This window comes from Danio aesculapii, chromosome 11 (assembly GCF_903798145.1).
Source record: "Danio aesculapii chromosome 11, fDanAes4.1, whole genome shotgun sequence".
Taxonomy (NCBI): Eukaryota; Metazoa; Chordata; class Actinopteri; order Cypriniformes; family Danionidae; genus Danio; species Danio aesculapii.
In genome coordinates this window covers 4,462,075-4,469,050 of record NC_079445.1, presented here as the reverse complement: position 1 = coordinate 4,469,050, position 6,976 = coordinate 4,462,075, and the positions used below count along the sequence as shown (strand labels likewise).

The 6,976-nt window shown below is 35.9% G+C and overlaps 1 protein-coding gene across 2 annotated transcripts in view; it reads left to right on the top strand.

Moving 5' to 3' along the window:
* Window positions 1–5,705, top strand: part of si:ch211-236d3.4 (protein FAM107B) — a 77,909-nt gene extending 72,204 nt beyond the window's left edge. For both annotated transcript variants that reach the window (XM_056468089.1, XM_056468090.1), the window contains one exon: window positions 1–5,705. This exon is cut by the window's left edge and continues 752 nt beyond it. The gene's annotated coding sequence lies outside the window, so the exon portion shown is untranslated.
* The last annotated feature ends 1,271 nt before the right edge of the window (window positions 5,706–6,976 follow it).

Genomic DNA, 6,976 nt, shown 5'->3' with positions numbered 1-6,976 from the left:
TATATACACATGTAGATATCTTCGTAACAAAATAGCTTTGAATAGTTTTGCTTTTATGTTTGTGTGTATCACATATACATATATTACGTCAAAACAAACTTTTATTTTGGACGCGATTAATCGTTATTTGTCTTTGCCCAGCACTAATTAGTTTTACTAAAGACATACATTTGTTTTCCATATTAATGTAAACAACACATATACGGCTTATTTTTATTTTACAAATATTATAGACAATATTAGCATGTAGGCTAATCTCATATAGCCTATAAATCAGATATAACAGGCTGATCTCACGAGGAAACGTAACCATTTTACGTTTTGTCATTTTGGTGGCTAATTCGTACAAGTTAATATGAGATTCATTCGAGTTTATACGAGATTCGTACGAGTTAACACGAGATTCGTTCGAGTTCATACGAGATTCGAACGAGTTAATACGAGATTCGTTCGAGTTCATACGAGATTCGAACAAGTTCGTACGAGTTCATACCAGTTCACACTAGTGATAAGTAAATGTAGGATTTTTAAAAAGGAGGTGTGGCAACCAACCCCGCCCCTAAACCCAACCGTCATTGGGGAATGAGCAAGTCGTACTGAATTTTAAGTATGTGATCATACGAATTCATACGAATTAGACACTAAATCAAAAAGTTACATATTGCCGTGAGATAGTGATATAAATGATATAAAAACTACGTTTAGCCTATTCATTTGTTGCCGTAGTTACATTTAGGTTTAGAAATACTATATTTTTTATTTTCAAAAGCTTTGGAGATGTATCCGATTTTTCGGTTGTAAATCATGAGCCATGGCTGCGTTCAAAATGGCATAAATGATTTCGAAGTGCACTACGAAGGGAGCACAATTGTCAATCTCAAGTTCGTTAAAACTGAAATGTAAAACAATAAATTTGAAAGCAAATTACACTTGAGAGAGATCATTTAAAGTGTTTTTGTTATTCAAAGTCAGCCTGATCTCACAAGGAAACGTAACTATTTTACGTTTTGTCAGTTTAGTTTTCATACGAATTCTTACGAGTTCAGTAATACGAAAAATGCACGATTTTCTAAAAGGAGACGTGGCAGCAAACCCCACCCCTAAACCCAACAGTCATTGGGGGATGAGCAAATTGTACTGAATTATATAAATGAGATCATACAAATTCATACAAATTAGCTACTAAATCAAAAAGTTACGAATTGCCGTGAGATAGCCTTGGCATATATACGGTCAAATAATAATGTAAATACTACGTTTAGCCTATTCATTTGTTGCCGTAGTTATATTTAGGTTTATAAATACTGCATTTTTTGATTTTCAGAAGCTTTGGAGATGTAAAAGATTTTCAGTGAGCCATGGCTGCGTTCAGAATGGCATAAATGATTTCGAAGTGCACTAAGAAGGGAGAACAATTGTCAATCTCAAGTTCGCTAAATCTGAACTGTAAAAAAAATTACTTGGAAAGCAAATTACACGTGAGAGAGATAACTTTACGTTTTTTTGTCATTCAAAGTCAGCCTAATCTGACGAGGAAACTTTTTCACGTTTTGTCAGTTTAGTGGCTAATCATAGGAATTCGTACGAGTTCAGTCATGTACGATTGTACGATTCAGTCCTAAACCCAACCATCATTGGGGGACGAACAAATTGTACTGAATTGTACGATTGAGATCATACGAATTCATTCAATTTAGCCACTAAATTAAAAAAGTTACGAATTGCCGTGAGAAAGCGTTAGGATATACGGTCAAATAATGATGTAAATACTACATTTAGCCTATTTTATCAGATTTTCATTTGTAAATCATGAGCCATGGCTACGTCAAAAATGGCATAAATGATTTTGAAGTGCACTACGAAGAGTTAATCTCAAGTTCGCTAAAACTGAAATGTAAAACAATAACTTTAAAAGCAAATTAGGCTACACATGAGAGAGATATCTCAAAGTTTTTTTGTCATTAAAAGTGGATGTTGGAACGTTGGAAAGTAATAGGGAATAGGGGTGATGACTCGGATTAGAACACAACCAGGAACCAGCGGTGGTTGAAGAGTAGTTACAACCACACAAGTTTGCGACGCACTTTGTGAATGTTTGTTGGAACACTGGATATGGGAAACGACAAAATATAATTTTGAGATGATTTCGATATTTTGATGACAATAAAACTATAATTAGGACAACGGAACTTGCAACCTTAGTTGGATAACAATGGGAAACGCATCCCAGGCTGCTTATTATTAGTGTGTGTGTGTGTGCACATGGATGTACCGAACTATTTTACGTTTTGTCAGTTTAGTGGCTTATTTGTACGAATTCGTTTGAGTTCAGTCGTATGAAAATATGATTTTAAAAAGGAGGCGTGGCACCAACCCGCACCCCTAAATCAAACCGTCATAGGTGGATGAGCAGATACTACTAATTTGTTCGAATGAGATTAGCCACTAAATTGAAAAGTTACGAATTGCTTTGAGGTAGCGTTGAATGAACAGATATGTTCTGCTTCTGTTACATTGGACGAAACGATGTAAACAAGGAGTAGATACGCAGTTTTTTGCTCTCTAACCGGAAAGCAGAACATTTTTAAGGCGACAATTAGACAAACACATCAGTATTGTAGACGAGTTAGTGATTATCGAATAACCAAGCCGCCAAATATTTGTCCATTGCCTAATTTTAATCATCTCTTATACTTAACAATCAGCACTTGTCACTTTTAAATGAAAATATGACACCTAATAATTATTTTCAGCCTTCGTCGCCATTGATTTGTAGCAGAATTTTGTGATTTTTCAAGCAAAACTATTACAGATTTGACTAATTTAACACACTGATGGCTAAAATGAGGACGCAGCGTTATGCTGTGGTCACACTAGAGTTTGAGCATGCAAAACGTTGTCGAATGGCGCTGTATAATGGGATGGGATTATACAAGATGATTAAACATTAAAAAAGTGAGCGATTGGTTCATATTTGACATTTTTGTCCAGTGAAGTCATGTTTTGAACTTCGATTGGTCTTACGCAATCGCCTGGTGTGATTTCGCAGGTCAGAGTTCACCAAGCTTGAACTTTCGAACGCATGCGAAACTTTTTGCACAAGCTTGCGTTTGGGGTCTGTTGTATTCGAATGCGTCCAAATGGAAGTCTATGGGGAGCAAAGTCCAGTGTGACCGCGGCTTTAGCTACATGAAGCTAACGATGTGATTTGAGATGTCGGAGATGTAAAGCAGTGTAAACATAAGGAAGTTGTGTGGTTTGTGCTTAATTCAGTGCCTTTGTTTAAGCAATGCAACAAGAAGGGCTGCCTGACTGTTATTGTATGTTCATAGTTTTTCTTTGTGAAATGTTCCCTAATGTGGCTGTGAATCAGATGTTGTTGATTTTTTGCTACTGATTTGCTGCTTGTATTTCTGATATTTTTATTAACAAATGAAAAAAGCACTAAGGGTATTTCAGAAGTCATTTGAAAACTGAAAAATGTGTTAAAAGTGCTCTTTTCACTCTTATTTATACTTAACAGAAAAAAACACATGTTAAATTAGAAACTCCATGATCATATACAGTTGAAGGCAAAATTATGATCCATTTTTTTAAATATTTAAAAAGAAAATGCCTGTGCCTAAGTGATGTTTAACAGTGCAAGGAGAAAAAAAAATCACAGCATTTACTAGCCTATATGTTTTTTCTTCTAGAGAAAATCTTATTTCCTTAAGTTTGGCTTGAATAAATTTTAATAATATATATTTTAAGGAATATTAATCGCCACCTTAAGAATTGCTTGTTGCCACCCGGGCTCATTATTGATATGTACCCTTATATACATTTATGGAGAGCACCAAATATGTCCCAGGAGCTACGTTTTTTTGCAGTTTTTCACCAGAGGCCACTGTGTATGCTTTTTGAGATTTTTGAATTTCTCTCGCGAGTGCTATTCGTTCCTGCTGTTCGCACGTCAATCCACCAGAGGCCGCTGTTGACTGACCGATCGACTGACCTACCCTCCTCCTTCCCTAATCCCAACTGATAGTGTTTTCAAAAGCAATCCAGAAAAACAAAAGCCCTCACGGCTGGCTGCTTTTTACCATGTTTTCAGATTTTACCACATTCTCACCCTGTTATTTACCTCTTTGTTTTATTTTTTGCCTTTTGTTTTTGTCTTACCTGCTTTCTGGAACAATTCTTTGACAGACTCGAAGCCTGTCGTTGCAGTCAACTCCTCTCTGCTTCTCAAGTCTGCTGACATGCACTGCGAGCACACTGGGCAAACTGGTAACAGCGGAAAAGCCTTCCACACGGAGGTTAGCGGTCAGCTGGTAAGCGCAAAAGAAACAGAATCCGCTGCCGATGTCATACCGCCCTGTAGTGCTCGTTTTTGAAGACAAAATACAGCCATATGTACCTCTGGCTACATAATTTGCACTCTCCAGAAATTTACGTTTTCACAATGAGTCGGTGTTGTCCAATGCTTAATGAACCTAACTTGTCTATTTAACCTAATTAACCCAGTTAAGCCTTTGTTAACGCACTTTAAGCTGAATACTAGTATCTTAAATAACTAGTAAAATATTATATACTGTCATTTTGGCAACGATAACAGAAATCAGTTATTAGGAATTATTGTCGGTGCCAATAGCCTAGTGGTTAAGTGCACCAATATATAGCACCATGCTGCTCGCGGCGACCTGAGTTCGATTCATGGCTCAAGGTCCTTTGCTGACCCTTCCCCTCTCTCTGCTCCCAATACTTTCCTGTCTGCAACTTCTACTGTCCTTTCCAAATAAAGGTAAAAAAAAGAAATATGTTGTTCAAACTATTATGTTTTGAAAAAAAAAACCCTGTTAAACATCACTAGGGCCAGACAGAATCTGCGGCCATTTTTTTGCTATTTCTGCAGAGAATTTTGTAAAAAATCTGTAGATTTATGCGGAATGATTTTGGGAGAATCATAACTAAAAACTTAATAAATGAAATAAAAATAAAAAAAATTATACATTTTAAACTTTTAATTAATGTTAACAATGCAAATCCAATTAGATCCACTTTATTTAGTAAACCAAACCAGTCTCTTATATAATATCTCTACTAAAAGACAGAAAATATTACTTCACAAACTGTTTTGTAAATAAATGATGTGAATATTTTAATATTAGTCAATAATATTACTGAAATTAATTTAAAAACTGAATAAATATAAATGTACACACATTTACTCAAGCAAATAAACAGAATCAATGATGGGCTGGAAATCTGCGCGCGCAGTTTCCGTGTGGGCCTAAACATCACTTCAATTTCACAGTAGGGCTAATCATTTTGTCTTCAACTGTATATATTTCACATGAAAATGTTCCAAAACCACCAAAGGTTCCACACGTGTAGCTTGAGGTTTTTTTTTTTTTTTTTTTTCTGTGGTTAATTTTATTTCAATAAGTCATATTTTAAAATTTTTTTCTACTGTTTTTGGATTGTTTGGTATTTTAAAGCACATAGTAAAATTGAGACCATGTACAATTCCTGTCTTTTCTGGCTACTAAAACAGTTGGATAATACAACAATCAAGTTACTTCAGTAATTCAAAACTCAAAATGATATGAAAGTATATGAAAGCATAGGCTATACTTATATTTTTGTAGCTTTAGCCGTGACATTTTGATTGTAACGAACAGTGAACTTACACAATAAAAACTACACAAGCTGCAAATAAAGATGATTTGTCGTTTGATTTGTATGCTCTATTTTCCTAACAATAAAGAATTAGTCTTACAGTTTTTTACAGATGCTAGGACACATTTCTCAATACTTCTCAATCACTTTTGCAAAACTCCTCACCCAATTCTCCTAACCTAATGTGTCCTAGCGTCTGTAATAAACTGTAATTCACTCATTGAAACTAAAACATGTTCTGATTTTGCAAAACACACACCTGGGTCATCCAACAGAAACAAGTTCTTTGGATTTGGAGTTCATTCCACCAACTGGGCAGATTGAATGTGAGAGTTCGGGAAAGTGATTTCTTCCCCTTAGGGATGGAACAACGAGGCGACGTTCATTCACAGAACGCAAGTTTCTGGAGGGCACATAAATCTGCAGAAGTGAGAGCAGATAAGAAGGAGCAAAGCCAGAGGTCTCCTTTAAGCAAACATCAGACATGTGCTCTTTTGGGTTCATCAAAGACCACTCGTGCTGCTGCGTTCTGAAGCAGCTGAAGAGGTTTGATAGAACTAGCTGGAAGCCCGGCTAGCAGAGAGTTGCAATAATCCAGTTTGGAGAGAACAAGAGCTTGAACAATGAGTTGAGCTGTATGTTCAGATAGGAAGGGTCGGACCTTTCTGATGTTATAGAGTGCGAATCTGCAAGATCGAGCAGTTCTAGAAATGTGCTCAGAGAAGTTTAGTTGGTCATCAATCGTTACTCCAAGGCTTTTTACCATTTTGGATGCAGTGATGGTTGCTCCATCCATCTGGATTGAAAAGTTATGGTGTAGAGTCGGGTTGGCAGAAACTTCAAGCATTTCCGTTTTCGCGAGGTTAAGCCGAAGATGATGATCTTTCATCCAGTGTGAAATGTCTGACAGGCAGGCTGAGATGCGAGCTGGAACCGAGAGATCATCAGGGTGAATATTCAATTAACTTTTGACTTATATTGACATAAAATTAATGATAGCTTAATGATTTACACTCTAAAATAAAATAAGTTATCACAGAGTAGGACAGAGCGCATTTCCACATTAAGGGACGTTAAGAGAGCTAACAATGCACGTTCCCACCAGTGCTGATATACAGCCATATCGCACTGCTACTCGTGTAATATTGCTTATATATATATATATAATTACTATTATTATTATTAATATTTATTTATTTTTTACATTTTTTTTATTTATTTTTTTAGATTCAAAACTGAAAATGCCAAAATGTTTGTAGAAGTGTTTCAGAAGAAGGTAGTCTATGGAGGTTACAGTGTACATTTGAGCATC